The following is a 20,627-nucleotide window of genomic DNA, read 5'->3' as shown; positions in this document are numbered from 1 at the left end:
TCAAAAAATCTGTGGTTATTTTTCTGCACAGTGCTGTCCTCTCTTCACTCTTGCTCTTTGGCTTGGTGCCCCGCTGCCTGTCCCCCCAAAACAAAACATAACACTTTTTAAAAAGACCAGATAAAAGCAGAAGAGTGAATGGTGCCGCCATTGCTGAGGCAGCGGCTTGGCATGAGAGAAGAAGCTTGCCCTGATCCATCCCCCGTCTGCGGTCTGTTCATACTTGGATCTTTCCCCCAGGTCTGTGGGCAGATTAGCATTACGTGGAAACCATTTGATGTCCAAGTCTGTGGAAGGGTCGTCTGGCCCGCAGCAGGAACTGTCTGGTACCGACCTGTCACTGCCCCTCCCCTATGGCCTCTTGGTCTAACCTGTGGGATAAGGGAAGTTTACCCAATTATGTGTATGTGTATTGTGTAAATGTTGGATATATGTATGTGTGTATATAAGTGTGTGTGTATGTATGTGTATTGTGTAAGTGTGTATGTGTATTGTATAAGTGTATGCGTTGTGTGTTGTGTTTGTGTATATGTATGTGTGTAAGTGTGTATATAAGTGTATGGTATGTGTGTATGTAAGTGTAAGTGTGTGTTGTATAAATGTGTATATGCATGTAAGTGTGTAGGTGGTGTATATGTGTATTGTGTAAGTGTATGTGGTGTATCTATGTGTATATATAAGCTATCTTAATGGTGATAAAGTTTTTATGGTTATGTGTATTATCTTTTCATTTGGGGATGTAAATAATTTAACCTCATTGTTTTTTATAATTTTCCCTATAATGTCCGAGCTAGCTCTCTGGAGAGCCTCAGGATCAGTCAAAATCTTTGGTCTTTAGGAGGAGAAGTGAAGGAAGCAGGCAAGCTGCCTCGCGGCTCGCCAAAGATGAATCTTGGACTCTGAAGTCTGGAGCATGAAGCCTCTCTTCTCTGACCTCTCCCTCAGCCCTCCAATCCTTGACTATGATTACCTCACCACCATGCATTCAGCAAGCACCAATGATGAGGAGAGCCATCACTTCACCATCTCATCTAAATATATGTATATAGAACCATTATCTCACATCAATTAGGTAATTAGCTTTAAGTGTTCAGCCCTCTATACTCCCTTACCTTTTTTACTTCTCTTGAGTCTTATGTTTGAGTGCCAGATTTTTGGTTCAGCTCAGAGCTTTTCATCAGGAATGCTTAAAAGTTTTCTATTTCATTAAATACCCATTTTCTCCTAAAGGGTTATAACATTTTTGTGGGGTTGGTTATTCTTACTTGTAATCTTAAATCCTAGGCCTTCTAGAATACTATTACAAGTCATCCACTGCTTTAGAATGATAGCTTCTAAATCTTGTGTAATCGACAGCGACTCCATCATATTCGGATAGTTTCTTTTTGACTGCTTGAAGTATTTTTCCCTTGACTTGGAGCCCTAGAATTTGACTATAATGTTCCCAAGAGTTTTGTTTCGAGATCTCTTCTAAGATATGATTAGTCAGTTCTTTTAATTTCTGCCTTTTGGCTCTAAGATGTTGAGGCAGTTGTCCTTGATAATTTCTTAAACTATGATAGTTAGGCCCTTTTTTTTTTTTTTTTTTTTTTTGACTTTCAGATAATCAAAAAATTCTTAAATTAACTCTCTTTGTCCTATTTTCCAGGCCAGTTGCTTTTCCACTGAGATAATTTCACATTTTCATTTATTTGTTTTCATTATTTTGACTTTGTTTTATTATTTCTTGTTTATTATTTCTTTATTATTTATTATTTCTTATGTCACAGTGTCATTAGTTCCCACTTGACCAGTTCCAATATTTAAGGAATTATTTTTTTCAGTGAGATTTTGTAGCTCTTTTACTGTTTGGCCAGTTTCAATTTATAAGGAATTAGTTTCTTCAGTATTTTGTGTCTCTTTTACCAAGCTGTTAATTTTCTTTTAACAGTTTTCCCACATTGTTCTCATTTCTTTCCCCAAGTTTTCCTCTAATATTCTTATTTGCTTTTTAAAATAATTTTTGCCTTCTAAAAATTTTGTTATTGTAGCTTTTCTAGGAATTCTTGTTGGATTTATGTCCAGTTTACACTTTTCTTTGAGGATAGCGCGCACACACACATACACACACACACACAAACACACATTCTCTCCCCCCCTCCAAAAAAAAAATGTAGACCGGATACATCTAACAAGAATGTGTGTATGTATGTGTGTGTGTGTGTGTGAGAGAGAGTGAAAGAGAGAGAGAGAGAGAGAGAGAGAGAGAGAGAGAGAGAGAGAGAGAGAGCGAGCGCGCGCGCTTTTTATAGAGATTTTCGGGTTTTTTGTTTTTTTTGTTTGTTTGTTTTAGTTTTACTTTCCTGCTAATTTTTTCAACCTATTTATTGATTTTAAATTTTGTTAGTGGTGCCTTCTTGTTCTGTGCTCTGGACTTTACCCAGTTACAATCCCTTCTTCCTCATGACCATTTCTTTCTGCTCTGGAACCATCTATTGAACCCAGTCTTAAAGAAAAATATAGTAAATTGTTAGCTGTATTTTCAAATGACACCTTTAAGTTTTATGGGCCTAAATACATACATTCATCTTTTCACTCATTTTTTCTAGTTTATTCATCCACATTGTTGGTATGTATAAATGCCATTTTGTGGAAACAAATAATTGGACCTATTTATCAAATAATTATCTAGTTAATGTTAGCATATGCACAAGAATTATATGGCAAGTTATACACCCTAAACAAATTTTTACTTGTGAAGCTAAAACTGAGGTCAGTGATCATCATTTAAGACATGAAGTAGATTGGGAAGACTATTCATTTTGATAGGAAATCCAAAGCATAAAATGCAATTTAAAAATAAAACAAAACTAGGCAAACTCTATGACATCATGTCTTGCTGTGAAAAAACAAAACTAAAAAGTGTTATAAAAAAAAAAAAACTTGAATAACAAAATCCTATAAATTTCAACTTCTGAATTGTAACAGAACATCAAAGAAACGCTAAATTTTGGTCTGCATTTTTTGGGAGCAGCTGTAAAAAAATTACCCTCCTTACTTTACCATAGAGTTGTTAAATCTTTTTTTCTCTTCTGCCTTTGGATGGGAAAATATGCTTCTATGTGTAAAAGTAAATAGACTTAGGTGTTTCAGTAATACTCATTACATTGGGATTTTCTGTAGGTGGTCTTTCCTTACTGGTAATGAAGAATTCTGTGGCTTCTCATGGATTCCCATTGAGGGATTATTAAAGGAGCTTGTGACTCATCCTTCCTCTTGAGACAGAGAAGTTGAAAAGATGCATAACTCATTGTGTTAATTTTGTTTAAAAAAGAAGCTTTGGAATTCGAGAAGTGAAGAACGCCACCTTCACACTTGGCTGCATCCAAAATACTCTCAGCAAAGAGGGTTCTTCAGGTGGATTCATTTTGGTCCCATTTCACTTTCTGCTTCAAGCTTCTAAATCCTTTCCTGTGTAGTTTTGTCTGTTTACCTTTTCTCCTTCTTTGCTTAACTCCATCTTCACTTGAAGACAAGGATTATAGCAGTCCATTTTGACTTCTGTGAAAAATTTTACAGTATATCTGTCTTGGTACTAATAATCACATTTTTTCCTTAAGAATCTTCATGATAACCACAAATTAAGAGTGGAAGAATATAATCCAAATACCCCAAGTAAATCCACTTGAAGTGTTCCTTCATACTCCTCTCTAAAACCCATTTAAGTTATTTTTACATATAACGAGCAACTTTTGTTGTATTTTACTTTGCTATTCTTTGTAAGCGAAAATTATTTTATTGACTCATACCCCTAGTTTATTTAATTGGTGGAGATTGCACAATGAAGGTATTATTTAAACTTGTCTGTAAATACAAGAATCCTATTTTTCCCTTTGACTTTTTTATTTGACTGTTTAGACTGTTGGATTTAAAATTAAAAGGATCCTTAGAAGTCACACAGAAGGTGACAAGTCCAGAGTCAGTTCTTCTTAAATTTAAAATTTATCTTTGGTAGACCGCTTCTAATATTGAGTAATAAGAGAAATAAAAGAGTAATGGGAAGAGATGTATGTTCCTGTGTTTTTGATTTGTCAAGCTGAAAAAATTCCAGTGCAGATCTGTTCAGTCTTGCCCGGTTCATTACCAAGAGTTGAACCCCCAAGTGATGAAGGTTTGGTTACTGTGAATTGTGAGGTTGTGTTCAGGTAGGACAGTGTTTTTTGCCCCCATGGAGCAAACCACAGCACTTCTAAGGGTTGGGTGGCACATATGTATATAAAGTGTTTGGTGAATTTCAAAACATTTAAATATGTAATTGTCATCTAAACTGTGATCATAGGATGTCCTAATTGGGAATAACCTAGTAGTTTTGTCAGTTTGAGATGAGAAAAACTTGTAATAATCAGAGCTGATGGTCCTAAAAATAGGGGCTTTGCTCAACAAAACCTGAATGAACATGTGGGATTTTGATATCCCTTCTCACTGTGACCTGATGTGATTTCAGGGTTAGGAAAGTTGCATTTTTTTTTAATTTAAATTTTATTTTAGTTAATAATAACTTTGTATTGACAGAATCCATGCCAGGGTAATTTTTTACAACATTATCCCTTGCACTCGCTTATGTTTCATTTTTTTCCCCTCCCTCCCTCCACCCCCCCATCCCAAGATGGCAAGCAGTCCTATATATGTTAAATATGTTGCAGTATATCCTAGATACAATACATATTTGCAGAACCGAACAGTTCTCCTGTTGCACAGGGAGAATTGGATTCAGAAGGTAAAAATAACTCGGGAAGAAAATCAAAAATGCAAATAGTTCACATTCATTTCCCAGTGTTCCTTCTTTGGGTGTAGCTGTTTCTGTCCATCATTTATCCATTGAAACTCAGTTAGGTCTCTTTGTCATAGAAATGGAAAGTGGCATTTTTAAAGGGAAAAACTCTTTTTGTTTTGGCAATAATTAGTCTCTAATTTGTCAATTTTGTAAATTCAAATATATGTCGTTTTTTCTTAAAGTGCCAATCTATATTTTCTTGATAAGTGAAATCAGTAATTTGGTCTAATTTTTGTGAATTGGAGATCAAATGCAAGATCAAGAAAAGGGCTGCTCTTTCATGAAGCAGAATTTCCCCAGGTTATGGTGGCGTATTCTGCCAACCAATGGGGGGTTTTTGTTTGCCACCAGCTGAATATTTGGTCTGTCTGTGTCAGGGCTGGAAAACCATGAGGTTTTGCTCCTGACCAGATGCAAAGCCTTCAACTGCTTGTGCTGCTGGTAGACAGACATAGTGAAGGCCAGGCTTGGACTCGGAGGGGCTGGGTACCGCTGTTCTTGGTGGGGCTGAACTGGGCTCCTACGGCCTTGGGGGGGGTATCTTTGGGTGGCTGAGGAATGGGACCACCGAGTTTTCTAATTGGCAGCAGACACTGTCAGAAGAACAGACCTAGGCAGAGCCTGTGGAGCCCCACAACTAGCACAGGAAGAGACTGCCCCTGCAGAGCCTCAGCCGGCCTTAGGAGGCTGCCTTTGGCTGGTGGTTGGCCGATGGGCTCTTCTGAGCACTTAGGGGTGCTGGCCTGATTGTGGGGGAGACGCTTTCTGGTGACTGCACCCCGGTCTTCGGGAAGTGAGAGCCCATCCCATGACCTGAAGAGCTGAAACTCAGACACCAGTGACCCAGAGGAGCTTAAAGACTTTGCAGATCTGCCCAAGGGGAGTCAGGACACAGTGCCCACCCCTCAAAGGAGCCCCAAGATGGGACCCCCACTGAGATGGGGGGAGGAGGGCACATTATCCAAGTCATCTTCGCTGCTATCTGATTGGGAGGGGAGGGGGGGAGAGGAGATCCTCAAACCCCACCTAGGCTATGGACGCTTCTATTTTCTTGTCACTTGTGCCGTTTGACTAAATGTTCCTATTTCTGTCTGAGCTGCTGCTGTTCCTCCAGTCTTGTAGGGTCTCATCCTTGTAGGCCTCATCCTTGGCCTCCCGCAAGCCAGATACCCAGCTAATTGTCAGGTGCTTCTGCTGCCACAATATTTCTTGTGTCTTCTCCCACAACCCTTATTCCTGTTATTATTTATATTTCTTAGAACCCAAGCTTCTGCAGGGGGGAGTTTGTCTCCTCTGCATTTGTGTCCTCAGTGCCTGGCACAGTGCCGGGTGCCTGGTCAGTATTTAATAAACAATTTTCACTGATTGTGAAAATACCTGCATCGGTGGGGGCTCCTGGGCCATGGTTTTGTGCTGGTGATGATCCACTTGAGCATTCTGATCCTGGGATAGATTTTTGTGGAGGGTTCATACAGAAAAGGGTGCTCTGGGTGTTACATTAATGCTGTGAAACCTTGTATTTAAAACATAGGTGGGAATACTGAAAATACAAAACATACTTCTACTTTTGGCAGAAAAATTTGATGATATTTCAGTTTAAAAGTCTGTTGATTTTTTTTTTAGAAAGTTCTATGGATGTCAGCAAAGCAGCTGCTACTTGAATTTACTTTGCAAAACACTGAATTATTCATTTCCATAAATAAAACTTCCTTAGTAATTATTTAGCATTCATTTATTTTCTATTATTTCAATGAATCTTACTGACATTCTCTTAAAATTAAAGTACTTTTTGTGGGGTAAAAAAAAATACAAGATAGCTTGCTAAATTAATCTTTAATTTGGAAGGTACCTATATCTATACATTTTTATTAGCAGCTTTTGAAACTTATATATATATATGTATTTTTAAAGTTCTTGTTGCCTAAAAGATTTCCTAAATCAGAGAGAATCAACTGTTAAACAAAAAAATAAGAAAATTGTTATAGAACCTTTATAAATTCTCACTACCTTATTTTGCAAAGTAACAGCCTTTTTATTACAGCCTTGTATTTTAGTTATTGTTACTGCTTACCAAAATGCATACAAAAGTATGCAAATTTTTATTATTAAAAATATTTAGATATGTAAGAAAGTGTTTTTTAAGTTCTAAGTGCTATGTAATGTAAGCTGCTGTTGCTACCATTGGTATAGGATATGCAATGGCATTTATGGAAACTCAATTTAAAAGAGAACTATATTAAAAAAAAATCAAACTTAGAGGCCCTTCTCTTTCATTCATTTATTTAACAAATATTAAATATCCCCTATGTTAAAGGTACAAGGTTCAGCAGAATAAGCTAACTTCTGCTCTTCATGAGGATCTCTCCTTCCTTTGAATTCATTCCAGTCATTGCCTCAGCCATTCGTGAGGAGTTCTCCTCTGTTGCCTTAAACATCATCTTTTCTGATTCAGCTCTTCCTTCCCCCTTGCCTAAAACTATTGCAGTAGTTTCCTAATTAGTATCACTGCTCAGTTCTCTTAGTAATTTTTCTCCCCACCGAACTATACATTTTGTAGGTGGCTAATAAATAAACAAATAAATATATGTAAAATGGAAGTTTAATCTGACTAGAGAAACTTTGGGAATTAAATCCAAAATTTCACACAAAAAAGTCACAGGCAGCCCAAATTATTTCTATTTGTTCTGGAAGCAAATTCTGATTTCTTTATTACATCTGGATCTTCATGTCCTTTATTTTCTAAAAGCAATTTTTCATAATGAAAATGTATTTTTATGACCTGGTTTAAAATTTTAAACTTGGAAAACCCTAACAGAAACAGCAGTTTCTTGAATTCCATTCTCCTAAGTTAACTTTTTCAGGAAATAATCACAGGAGTAGAAGAGACTATTGAGGAGATTTATTCCATACCTAATTAAGGGATCCCTCTCTACAATATAGCTTAATGTGGTCATCTTGCATTTCCCTGAAGTCTTTATATGGGGGAACTCCTCCACATAGATCACTTGACCTTTGAGTTTTCACTCCTCAAAAGAGCTGAGAAAAGTTCCTCTATTCTCAAGTGTTTTGGGGACTTAGATAATATTCATTTCGCAGAGGCCTTTGGGAAGCACTGCTTGAAGAGCAGGAATTACCAAAAATCAAGAGTCTTAAATTATGAAGACCACTTTTCCTTTTCTTCTCCTTAGTGGCAATCAGGCCTTGAGTTATGTACCCATTTAATATGTTCAGTATCTTTTTTTTTTAACGCACATAATTTCTATATCGAAATATTAATTTTTTTCCACTTTAAGAGTAATATTTAAAATTTGTTTATTGACCATCGTATAACATCTGAACCTTTTAGATTCTATTAAAAAACAAAATAAAACAATCATTTTCAGTAAATGAAAGGATCCTGTCATTCTCATCTTTTTGTACAGTGTGGTTTAAAAAAGAAAAAAAAGAAAAGAAAAAAAGCAAGGAGGGGAGAGGAGAATGGTTGCTTCCTCTTTCTCCATCCCACAAAAAAGTCTATATGGATTTCTCTCTTTTTTGGCCTTTTCAGGAAAGATGCTTCAGTATTTTACAGTTTTTCTTGTAGGATTTATTGATTATATGTTCAGCTAATATTTCTAGGCATTACTTTTTAAAAAGTCTGCTGCACCATAAAGAGAAAGTAAGCTATTTTTGGTTTTCTGGGTTATTTTCAGTGAACAGGGTAGGGAAATGGAGTAGGGGAAAATATGAAAGGGTAGTAAAAAAAAGGTCTGTTTTTAAACATTTTTTTTGGCTTCAAACATTTTCTCTCCAAAAATAAGTAATCCCAAATAAAACCACATTCCTAACTACTTGAGCTGATAAATAGTGAGGTTTGTTTTAAGGAAGTAGAGTTTATTTTATGTCAATTTTCTATTTGCCCTATGTAAGATGTATTTAATTACTTCATTCCATCTTTCTGTTCAAATTAATCTGATTCTCCTATATATTGTTGCTCAAATTTGAATAATTCTTTAATCAGCTGTGTTATCCATGCTATGGTAGACTAGAATAGAAAAGCCACTCTTGGCATATTGAAGATGCAGTATTTTATTTGTTATTGTAATTTAAAAGTAAAATCAGAAATATTGATTTCTACTTGACTGGAGAGATGATTTAGTTTGAATATCAGCCTGATCTTAATCAGGTGAGAATTAATTGAGTTGGAGGTATTAGATATTCAGTGATGTTAACTGAACCATGATCAATCTAGAGAGAAGCTTTCTTTTGTACCATGTTAGAATTATCAAATAGCTCATGCACTACAATGTAAAACAATCTTTTCATGTTCATCCTCCTACCTTCTTGGCTCATTAAATGCACCACTAAATTTGTTCTATGCACACTAAGTAATCTTCAAAGTAACAAGCTAATAAACCACAATTAAATACAAAATTAAAAGCATAATAACTTTGTCATAAAACATTATTGATGTCAGAATTTCATAATTGTATGTTATCTAGTGTTTGTTTTTAAAATCAGTTGATTTCAAACTAATGCTTTTCAAGGTAACATGAGACTTTTTCTCTTAAATAAGCTAATAAATTTTCCCATATTCAAATAAAGCAAGATTAAAATGAGCATTACAAAATTAATATTTTTATCTGATCAGAAATAAACATAGCCTATAGTATTTTATTTGGTCTTTAAGATGTTATGGGCTTTTCATTTATTTTAAGAGTGTGATAGCAATATCATAAGTGTTGTGAAAATATAAATGGTGAGATAGCACCTCCATAGGACTCGTTCTTAAGTATCAAAATTGTAAAGTCTTTAAATAAACTGCAGCCAGATCTCGAAGGATCAGTTTGCCATAGGTGACCAGGCATACGGAATTTATTAAATGTCTAAATTTGAGATAATGCTTTTTCATTTTTCCCTCTATGAAAAGGAAGCATTTGAGTTTGTTTATTAGGGTTTTATTTATTAGAATATTGTCAGGTTTCCTTTACCAACACAGTTGGTGTCAATGTGTTAAATTACAAGAAAACCAGATTCTCTGCTATAATTTTGACAGTGTCAAAATGGAATGACATTGTTTTTCACTTGGCGTTGACACTATGACAATAGTAGCATTTAATTTATTATGGTTTTTGTCCAAAAAAAAAAAAATCCAAATTTGCATTTTGTAATCAATCATGTTTAAAGTTGGGTATACAAGAAAATATAAACAAAACATTTTAAAACCATATTTAGAACTTGGGGCCCTGGGGAAGCTCCATACTCCTAATGTTCTTTATTCAAGGGGACTAATTTTAGTGCAGAGTTTTTGAGACTACCAGGTGCCCTCCTGAAACAATTGGGGATGGGAGGGTAAGAGTTGGGGAAGAGAGTAAGACGACTTAGGAGGATGCAATTATTGGGTATTTTCAAAAAAAAAAAAAAAAACAATTCTTGCATAAACACATGTTTTTCCAGTGAAAATAAAGTTCAAATCTAAGTCAACAAAAGCATGACCAACATTGCAAATTAACCTCAACCAACAGTGTTCTTCAGCAGTTATTTAATATGATATGCACAATCAAAGTCATTTTTGAATTTGTGCGTGTCAGATCTTAAAATGGATGTGATCTTCCACTGCCACCATCAAAGCTTAGGCTTATGACACAGACAGGCTCTGTCATCATCTTACTTAACTTGCTGTGTTTGAGTGTGAAGTACATAAACCCGAAATTAATATTTGCATCAAAGTTAAAAACACCAAATTATCTGTTGCTTTCTTAATGATTTCAATTCTGGTAAACACAAAACTAGTTTCTTCCCAAAAAATCCTTGTTATGAAATAGTAGCTTACAAACTTTATGTAACAATGAATTTTTTTATTTCATATATGATTTTATAATAATAATTTTCTTAGCTCAGATTTATTCAGCATACAAATCTTAAATATAAAAAAGCATAACATACTCAGATAATTTTGATAGAACCCTAAATTCTCACATTTATTACAAAAATGGCAATAATAATATAAGGAAATCAGAGTTTTTCAAGGCAGCGCTTTTCAAAACTTAATATTATTGATGATATTGATGCTCAGATTCTTTTTCAAGTTCATCAACATGTTTTTTTAGCCAGTAACAGCTATAGCAGAAAGGATTTCACCCAAATTAGATGTTGCTAACAGAAGTAAAAAGTTGTATTGCTAAGTTTGATAAACCAGAGCAGTCACTATTCACTTGCAGCCCAAAAGAGAGTTTTCATTTTCACACAGTGGTTAGTGTGTCCTGCCTGCCCCTAGTAAAAGCATCTGTTAACTCTTCTTGTTCAGGTGGAGCCAGACCAGCTGCTTCCTGATTGTCCCTGCTTATGGGGGCTATTCCTTCATTCATATGTAAATATATCTAGGCCTTTAAAATAAAAAGTGAATTGTCCGTGTAAACCAGTCCATATTAATAAGCAGGTATTTTTCTTTTTTTTTCTTTGTAGGGTAGGCTTTTTGTTTTGTTTTGTTTTTGTTTTAAACACAAACTGAGGTTATCAAAAAGGTAATTCTTTGTAGCTCTTTCTCAAAATGTAGCCATTTCACATTTTTGGATTAAAATTTGAATATTTTGTATTTATTTTGCTCAGGATTTCAAAAACATCCATCAAATCTGCATATAGAATAAGTCATTCTAAAGTGAATTTACTTCAATTGCACTGTCATCACTAAGAAAAATGACAACAACTTCTTTTAATTATGAACATCTTTCAAAACTCTTTGGCACAAAAGAACCAGCATGTTTTACAATAATACAGAATTCCTTACGCTCTGTGTCCCCTTAATTCAGCATATTGAAGTTCACTACTATTGTTTAGAAAACTGAATGTGGCTTCTCTCGATACAAGTGATTATCTGTGAAAGTATGTCTGCGTGTCCATTTTCCACAAGAGGCCACATTTAAAACAAACTTTTTCTTGATAATCCATTTTGTTTTTAATGTTGCCTTCATTTCCAAATCTATCCCTCCCATACCCAGTAAACTCTTTAGAGTCAGTATGAGCCACATCCTGTGTTAACTGTTAGTTACAGAAAAAGGCCCCCAAATCTTCTTATTGGAGAGACTATGGGTTAAAAAAGTAGACACATTCAAGATTATGCTGAATGGAGGGAGGAAGTCAGAGGGGAAAGGCAGCAGCAGGTAGGAGGATGGGAGAGGCTTTTTGTAGAAGGTGAGCTTTTTCTGAGAAGCCAGAGATTCATCATGGAGGCAAATCAGCACTTACTGCTCTTGGAAGAGTGTGTCTGACAGAAATCAGTTCTGATTGGCTATCATTTAATGAGAGAGAGGATATTATAATGAGAGGTGGGCTTATTCTGATGAAAGACTGAGGACTTGACTTTGATTATATCACTCATGGACAAAGAAAAACTATTTTCTGGCAGGACCACTCCAGCCTCTGGCAATCTATTCCCTCTGTCAGTAAACAATGAATGATAGTGGGCTAAGAATTTCAGTAAGGTCAGAAATGTCCTTGAGAGATTGGGTTTTGAATAAAGAAATAGGAGAGGAGAAACCTTAATCCTAACTTAACAATTGGTTATTAATATAGGAGGGAAATAATCATTTATTTTGGCTTTTATTAAGCACGTTTTGCCAAGGTATCCAAAGGTGTCCTCGTGGACTCCTCAGCGCCTGCTCCTCTGATAAACCCAACCAGTTACCGGATTTGTCCTTCCTAGCTTTCCAGATGCTCTTGTATGGCCTCTGCCAATTATCATCAGTCTTCCTGCTTGGTCAGTCCTCCCCATGGCTGCCACAGTGACTTTCTTAAAGTAAGGCCTCACCCTGGGTCCATCCCCAGCCCCCCACATGGTCAGCTCCAGTGGCTCCCTGTCCTCCCCATAGACCCAGCTCTTCATCCCCTGGCCCCTTTCTCCTTCCAGCCTCATCCCCTCTCTATTCACAGAGAGTGACCTCTCCCCCCTCTCCCCTCCTGTCCTGCAGGCCCGACACCCAGCATCCTCTCCTTGACATCTTGGTGTCCTTCAGGGTTCAGCTCAGACCCTCACCTTCTGCAGAAAGCCTTTCCTGTCCCTTATCTGCTGCTGCCTTCCCCCCGTGGATTTCCCCCATCTGTTCAGATTAATCTTATTTGTGTCTATTTTGTGTATATGTTCTGTCTTTTGTTCTATTTTATCATCTCTTGAAATGTGTCCAAGTGTGTTCATTGCTTCTATGATCCTGCAGAATTCTCTTTTCCTTTGTTGTCCCCTTCTCCTTTTGCCTTTTATCTTTCCCAGTGTCGGAGTTTTTCCCAGTGATTCTATCAATTCTACGGCCTTCAACTTTGTTTATAATCCAGCTGTCACAGCCATCCATTGCCCTGGAAAAACCATAGGTTTGGCTGTACAAACGCTTGTGGGCCAGGTGGTCTTTTGCTTCTTAGGAAGCTGTGCAATTTTTCCACAGCTTTCCTTCCAAGGTGCAAGTCTCCGACTTTCATGGCTGCAGCCATAATCTGCGGTGATCTTTGAGTCCAAGAACTTAAGATCTTAGCCCTCTGTTGGGCAGGAAGTGGTGGGATCGGTTGCCAAGATCTTAGATTCTTTGTTGTCAAGCTTCAGACTAGCTACTGCACTTTCTGACACCAGATTGGTGTTATCTGCATAGTTGAGAATGATGACCTTTCTCCCAGCAACCTTAAGTCAGCTTTTGATCCGTCCTGCCTGGCTCTCTTCATATAAGGTAATAAATAAATAAAGCACAGCCTTCCTCCAGTCTTAAACCAAGCACTTGTTTCTCCTTCAGTTCTAACTCTTGCTTCCTGATCCACACATGGGTTCCTCAGAAGACAAGGGAATCTGCTAGTCTCACTTCTGAGGCTGTGGCCCACACAGCTAGAAGCTTCAGGGTAGTCATCAAAGCAGAAGCTGTTCTGGACCTTGCTTGCTTTCATGATGATCCAGTAAATGTGGGCAATGTGGTCTCTTGTTCCTCTGCCTCTGAACCCTCCCTCTCTTCTGGTAATTTTCACTCATCGCTGACTCTTAGCTTTCAGCATCTTAAACATAACCTTTCTGATGGGTCAGAGGAGTCCAGTTGGGTAATTTGAACATTTACTCTTATTTCCTTTCCTTAGGATCGGGATGTAAAAAAGATCTTTTCCAATTCATTGCTCACCTTTGAATAGCATTGTAACGTCATTGTCTTTTAGGATTTTAAATAGTTCATCAGGGATTCCATCACCTCTGCCAGTCTTATTGTTAGCAACTAAGGTCCACTCAGCTTCATTCTTCAACATGGCTAACACTAACTAGATCAGTTACCACTCTCTCAGGATTTTCAGTGATGTTAAGGTTCCTTCTTTCCTAGTTCTATGTATTCTTGCCACCTCTTCATCTCTTCTACTTTTGTTAAATCCCTGTCTTTTCCATCATCATCAATATTATTATTTATTTATTTGCCTTGTTCATTTAAGAAATCCTTCTTATTGCTTCAGGCTATTTTCTGGAATTCTGCACTCAGTTAAAACTGTATTTTCTCTTTTTCCTTTCCCTTTCCTTATTTGCCCAGCTATTTGTAAAACCTTGTCAGTTAGCCATTCTGCTTTTTTGCTCTTTTTCTGTTTTTTGTTGCTGCCTCCTGTACAACATTGTGAAACTCTGTAGTTCTTCAGGCACTCTCATTTTATCTCTTCATCACCTCTACTTGATAAGGAATATTATTTAGGTCATACTTATGTGGTTTGATGATTTTCCTTACTTTCTTCAATTTAAGCCTGAATTTTTCACTCAGAAGCTCATGATCTGAGCCATAGACAAGACAAGAGGTCTTGTTTTAATTGATTGTGTAGAGCTTTTCTTCCTTTGGCTGTAAAGTATATAATCAGTCTGATTTTTAAAAAAATTTTAGCAATATTTTATTTTTCAAACACATTTAAAGATAATTTTCAACAGTTAACTTGACTTTTGTGTCCCAAATTTTTCTTTTTTCCTCTCTTTCGCCCTTCCCCAAGACATCAAGTAATCTGTCGTAGGTTAAATATGTGCAATTCTTTTAAACGTATTTCCATATTTGTCATGTTGTACAAGAAAAATCAAACCAAAAGACAAAAAACCAGGAGAAAGAAAACAAACAAAGGTGAATATACTATGCATCAATCCACATTTAGTCTCCATAGTTCTCTCTATGAATGTAAATGGCATTTTCCATCCCAAGTCTATTTGAATCACTGCATTGTTTAGGAGAGCTAAGTCCATCACAATTGATTGTCATATAATCTTGTTGTTACTGTGCACAGTGTTCTCTTGGTTACTCACCATCAGTTCCTGTACGTCTCTCCAGGCCTCTGACATCATCCTGCTGGTCGTTTCTTACTGAACAATAATATTCCATAACAGTCACACACCTAACTAATTTGGCCATTCCCCAACTGATGGGCATCCATTCAGTTTCCAGTTTCTGGTCACTACAAACAGGGCTGCCACAAACATTTGTGCACATACGGGTCCCTTTCCCTTCTTTAAGATCTCTTTGGGATGTAAGCTCAGTAGAAATACTGTTGGATCAAAGGGTATGCACAGTTTGATACTTCTTTGGGCATAGTTCCAAATTGCTCTCCAGAATGATTGAATCCCTTCACAACTCCATCAACAATGCTTTAATGTCCCAGTTTTCCCACATCCCCTTCAACATTTATCATTATCTTTTCCAATCAGTCTGATTTCTTTATTGACCATTTGGTGATGTCTATGTATTATTGAAAAAGAAGGCTTGCTATGTCCAGTGGATTATTGGGACAAAATTCTGTGACTCTCTGCCCTTCTTCATTTTGTACTCTAAGGCCAAACTTGCCTGTTATTCCAATTTCTTTTGATTTCCTGCTTTAGTCTTTTCAGCTTATATAATGAATGTGACTTTTTTTTTTTGATATTATATCTAGAAGATGTTAGTTTTTTTAGAGCTGATTAACTCTGGCTTCTGGAGTCTCTGAACCATTGATTTGTATTACAGTGATGTTGAACACTTAACCTTGGTTTTAAATACATCTTTTTGTCATTTTTGAGATTCTATCCCAATCATGCTTTTCCCACCCTTTTATTGATCATCATAAAGGCTACTCCATTTCTTCTGAGAGATTTTTGTCCACAGCAGTATATGTAGTGAAGACCTGAATTTAATCTCCCCATTCCTATCCAGTTAAGTTCACTGACACTCAAGATGTTGATATTTAAACTTTCCTGTTTCCAGCTCCTGTTTGACCACATCCAGTTTATCTTGGTTCCTAGATCTGACATTCCAGGTTCCCATGCAGTATTGATCTTTGCAGACACATCTGCAGCTGAGCTTCCTTTTGGCTTTGGCCCAGAAGCTTCATCAGTATTAGAGCTCTTCCCCACTGGCATGTTGGACACCTTCCGATTCGAGGGCTTCTTCTTCCAGTGTTATCTCTTTTATCATTTAATACTGTCCGGGGAATTTTCTTGGCAAAGATGTTGGCGTAGATTTCCTTCTCCAGTGAATCACCTTTGGTCTGACCTCTCCACTATAACCCGTTCCTCTTAGGTAACCTTGCACGGATGTTTTCCATTGTGCTATACAAGCTACTTTGGTAGAGAGAGAGAGAAATTGTGATGGTTTGTATTCAAGTTGAAGAACTTTCAGATGGAAAGAGTATTTGTCTGCATAACTCTAGAAAAGAGAAATTGAAAAATTAGTACTTGTAAGGATGATTTTGTTATCTTTATGTAAAGAAACGTTTTCTAACAATTAGCTATCCAAAAATATAATGAAGGCTCTTTTTTTCCCCCCATGTAAAGTGTATGAAAGGGACGAAGGGTAAAATAAGTATCAGAAAGTCATTTGGAACCAGAAACAACAAACAAAGCATTAATTAAATATTACATATATGAATCTGATGATAAAGTTTTTTAAAAATAAGTTATTTTTACTAAGACTCAAATACCAAGATCAGGAATTTAAAATTTATTGTGTAAGCAGTGGGGAACCACTGAAAGCTTTTGAGTGGAGAAAGGCATGTGATTAGAGTTGTTCTTAGAGAGATTACCCAGAAAGCCTTTGAAGGATGGATTGAGGAAGAAATAGAACAAATTGTTATCCTTATCCCCTGACAATAGGCATTACAAGGGAATTAAGCTGCACCGTGTAAATAACTAGTACTAATGGTCCATAGTCATGCTAATTTCCATTGGAGTTTTAGTAACTGGAAGTTGTAATTAAAGTCACAGTAAAAAATAGCATATTAATAAGGAAAATTTCAGAGATGAATTAGATGTTTTTTCTTCCCCCTTGAAAGTTCATGTTCTGCATTCTGGATCAGCAATATATTCCTAACTCCAAAAATACTTATTTAAAGTGGGTCTCAATCCCAAAGAAATGTTACAGGATAGAATCAAAGAAACGATGATATTTTGAGTGTTCCTCGAAGCCTGCCTTCTTTGTCAGAACTTGCCCTGTTCTATCATCTTTATTAGGATTAGCACATTAGAGATAACTAGCTGGAAGCTGTATGGTCACATGGTAATGATGCCTCTTATTTATGTGACCATCTATGTACCACATTGAACCTTGAGAAGTCAGAAATCTGTGGCTCCCGGCTTTGTTTCACTAGGACATCATGCCTTTAACCAATCAAAACTAATAAAGCGAACAAGTGAGAGTGACCTCCTGTCGGTGTCAGCTGGCTTTTATTTCACAGCTTCCAGAAGGGAAGATTATTACAAAAAGCAACCCAGCACCCAAGCATTTGTCTACTGGGGCTTGAATTCAGAGTGTTGGTTATGCATAGTTTCAAATAAAAATAATAAATAAGTACTTTTAAATAAGAATATAGAATTTAAATTATTTGTAAAAAGTGAATAGTTTAAAAATCAACCCTTTTCTTCCTCCTCCCCAAATGCTACTAATGCCAGCTGTATTTTATTTTTAAATGTCATTTAACCTCTTATAATTCAGGAATTGGATCATTTTTTATATCAGGAAAGAACAAGTTATTTTATTAAAACTTGTTTTTGTTTTTAAGAATATTTCAAAATACTTAGCCAAAAAGGTTATTCCAAGCAGAATCCATTGCATATGTTAAGTTCAGAAAAAGTTATTATTCTTCTTATTAAAAATTAATCATCAGGACTAACTAAAAGTTGTTAATCTTGATTAGAAATGAAGCCTTGTGGCTACTAGGGTCAGGTAAGCAGATTTTAAAGCCTAGAGCTGGCTTGATAACAGAAATACAAAAGGGTGAGTGAGCACTGTCAGTGTGAAACAGCATCTAAAATTTCATTTATCAGCTCATTTAAAAACTGTTATTGACTGCCTCATTCTTAAATGGGCCAGAGTGATTGTGTTTGAAGTACAGTAAAAGATATGGATAACTTGAATGCAGGGGAAGAGGACACAAGGAGACTTGCCCAACAGACTTCCCTACAGAGAGGATGGCTTAGAAAAAAGATCTGCTTTTTTGAAGAAATAGGAACTATTGTTTTGGTTTTTTTTTCCCTGTAAAAAAGCATTGCTATTCAAGCCAGTTAATTTCTTTTTTAAAATTCTAAAATAAAGTTCACATTTATTATCACAAGTTACATAATACTTACTGTGTTCCAGGCACTTGGCTGATTATGTATTTTACAAATAATATCTCTTGGCAGGCAGCTTCTCTTGCCCCATTTTACAAATGAGAAAACTGAGGCAGGTCACACAGCTGGTAACAAGTCTCCCTGACTGCAGACCTGAGGTGCCACCCACCACACACAGAGGCTGGGCTGCCTCTGTAGCCCAGTGTCACCTCTGTAAAGTGAAGGATGTATCTGGGAGTGAGCACTGGAGGCAGGGAAAAAGACCTGAGTTCAAATGAGCCTCAGATATGTACTGACTATGTGACCCTGAGCAAGAGCCTTACCCCCTCCGGGATCTTTGCTAAGAAAATCCTACAATCAGCATTTATTGGTTCACTAAAGAGTCAGAAACAATTGAAGGAGGATAATTTTGTTCCACCTTTTGCCCAACTTAGTTCAAATAAACCAATTCCCCAGGTTTCATCTGCAGTGTTCATCTGCGAAGGTAGGATTAGAAGCAGGTCCAGATTTTTACTGTTTGTCAGAAAGTTGGTACCAGCAGAGGTCCAGTGATGGATGTGCTGACACTCATTCTGCATGGGGCTGTCGGAGTGTGTACTTAGCATCCTCTGGCTTTTAGACTCATTCAGTAGCGACTGGCCTCCACTGGCAGTGCAGCCCTGGCTGCCCAATATGCTGGTGTTTGTTTGGGGTTTGCTTTTGCTTGGTTCTGTGCTGACCTGTGATTTCCTTGGTGAGTGTGGGAAGCTTCCTCTGTCGAGGCAGGTCAGGCTGCTCTCTCTGTGGGCTGAGACACTTGTCTGTAGTCGTAATTATCATTTCAGTGACTTGCCTGTAGAATAATATGTTCTGCTTTTTAACATGGTAACATTATTTGGCCCTGTGAGTAATGAAAGGCAGAAGAATTTTAAATTGGATTTGTTGCCGAATACTATTTGAGAAATTAGTTGGCAGTATTAGCAACATCACTCTAGATATATAAAAGTGTGCTAATTTGCTATGTGGTACGAAGGAAAGATCCTAATTAAAACCTTGTTGCTAAACAAGTGACAAAGACCTTACAAACAGCTTGAGGCTTCAGGCCAGTCACAGTTATTCCTGAAGAGCAGATTTGGTCAAGTGAGAAAATATAGAGAATATGCCTTTATCAGATTTGTTCAGGACACAAAACAATGCTGCCGTGTGGAGCTGTTGGTCTTTAGTTTGGTACTCATAGATGGTACGGGAAAAAACAATCTAGAAATAAGGCAGCAGGAACATAGTCTCTTGTAAACTTCTCAGTTTAACAAGAACTAGATTTGGAGAAAAAATGGTTTTCAGTATCAAGCAGGGTATTTCCTGTTTTGCCAGACTGGTTATTGATACTTTACATGAGGTAAAAGGCAAAGTCCTATACCTACTTATCAACACTTAAAAATAGTCTCTCTGTTCAAACCTGTAAAAGCAAACAATCTTGTGTTACTTCTGCAAGATCAAGGTGGAGCAGGAAACCTGTGGTCAGGACGCAGGTCTTTCTGGTCAGTACAGTAGTGGAGGCCATCCTGCTTCCTCTCCTTGCTGACCCAGCCACCCTTCTCACCCATCCCCTGCTCCTTCCTGTGGCTCCTCTCTGAGGGTGGGCGTGATTCCTTCCATCACCACGTCCCTGAGGCTTCAGCAAAGAGCCGTCCTTAATGTCACCATATCTTAATTGGGAATCAGCTGTCTGAACATTCATGTTTACATGCATGTATCTCTATATGAGTATACACACAAAGCACCCGAACATGCATAAACATGTAGAAACCAAGTTCCTTTCTCGAGCTAAACTGCCAAGTGTTCAGCCTGCTGCCAAGAGCAGCTCCAGTGGCCAAACCCACAGGGCACGTGCTCCCCTGGGCGAGAGAAGGGCCCTCTCCGGGCATCTTGGAAGAACTTTGGAATCTGTTGTGTGATGGAGAAGGCCGTGGTCTGTGAGGGAAGCCGAACTGCAGCAGCTCAAAAGAAGTGCGAGATTTGGATTTAGAGATTCCTTCATTCCCAATGTTCACCTGGGTTAGTTGTACTTGAGCTATGGCAGAGCTGGCCGGTCAGCCACAGTCAGACTTACCGCCCCTCCACTTTGATGCGAGCTTGTTTTGGACTCTTAGAGAATGAAGGAGAAAAGAACCAAGTTAAATCTACTAAATTATCAAGTCCTTTTAGAGAAGAACTGTTACTAGCACAGCCCTTAATAAATGTGCTGTCTTGGACATCCTTAAATTGCTGAATACAATATTAAAATTGAGTTAATGTTTTTTT

At 37.2% G+C, this 20,627-nt stretch overlaps 1 protein-coding gene across 1 annotated transcript in view; it reads left to right on the top strand.

Moving 5' to 3' along the window:
• CMC1 (C-X9-C motif containing 1) overlaps window positions 1–20,627 on the top strand; it is a 72,784-nt gene that overhangs the window by 48,955 nt on the left and 3,202 nt on the right. The window lies entirely within an intron of this gene.

Source organism: Antechinus flavipes, chromosome 5 (genome assembly GCF_016432865.1).
Source record: "Antechinus flavipes isolate AdamAnt ecotype Samford, QLD, Australia chromosome 5, AdamAnt_v2, whole genome shotgun sequence".
NCBI classification, from domain to species: Eukaryota; Metazoa; Chordata; class Mammalia; order Dasyuromorphia; family Dasyuridae; genus Antechinus; species Antechinus flavipes.
The sequence above is the reverse complement of the archived record's forward strand: the minus strand, read 5'-3'. Positions and strand labels throughout refer to the sequence as shown.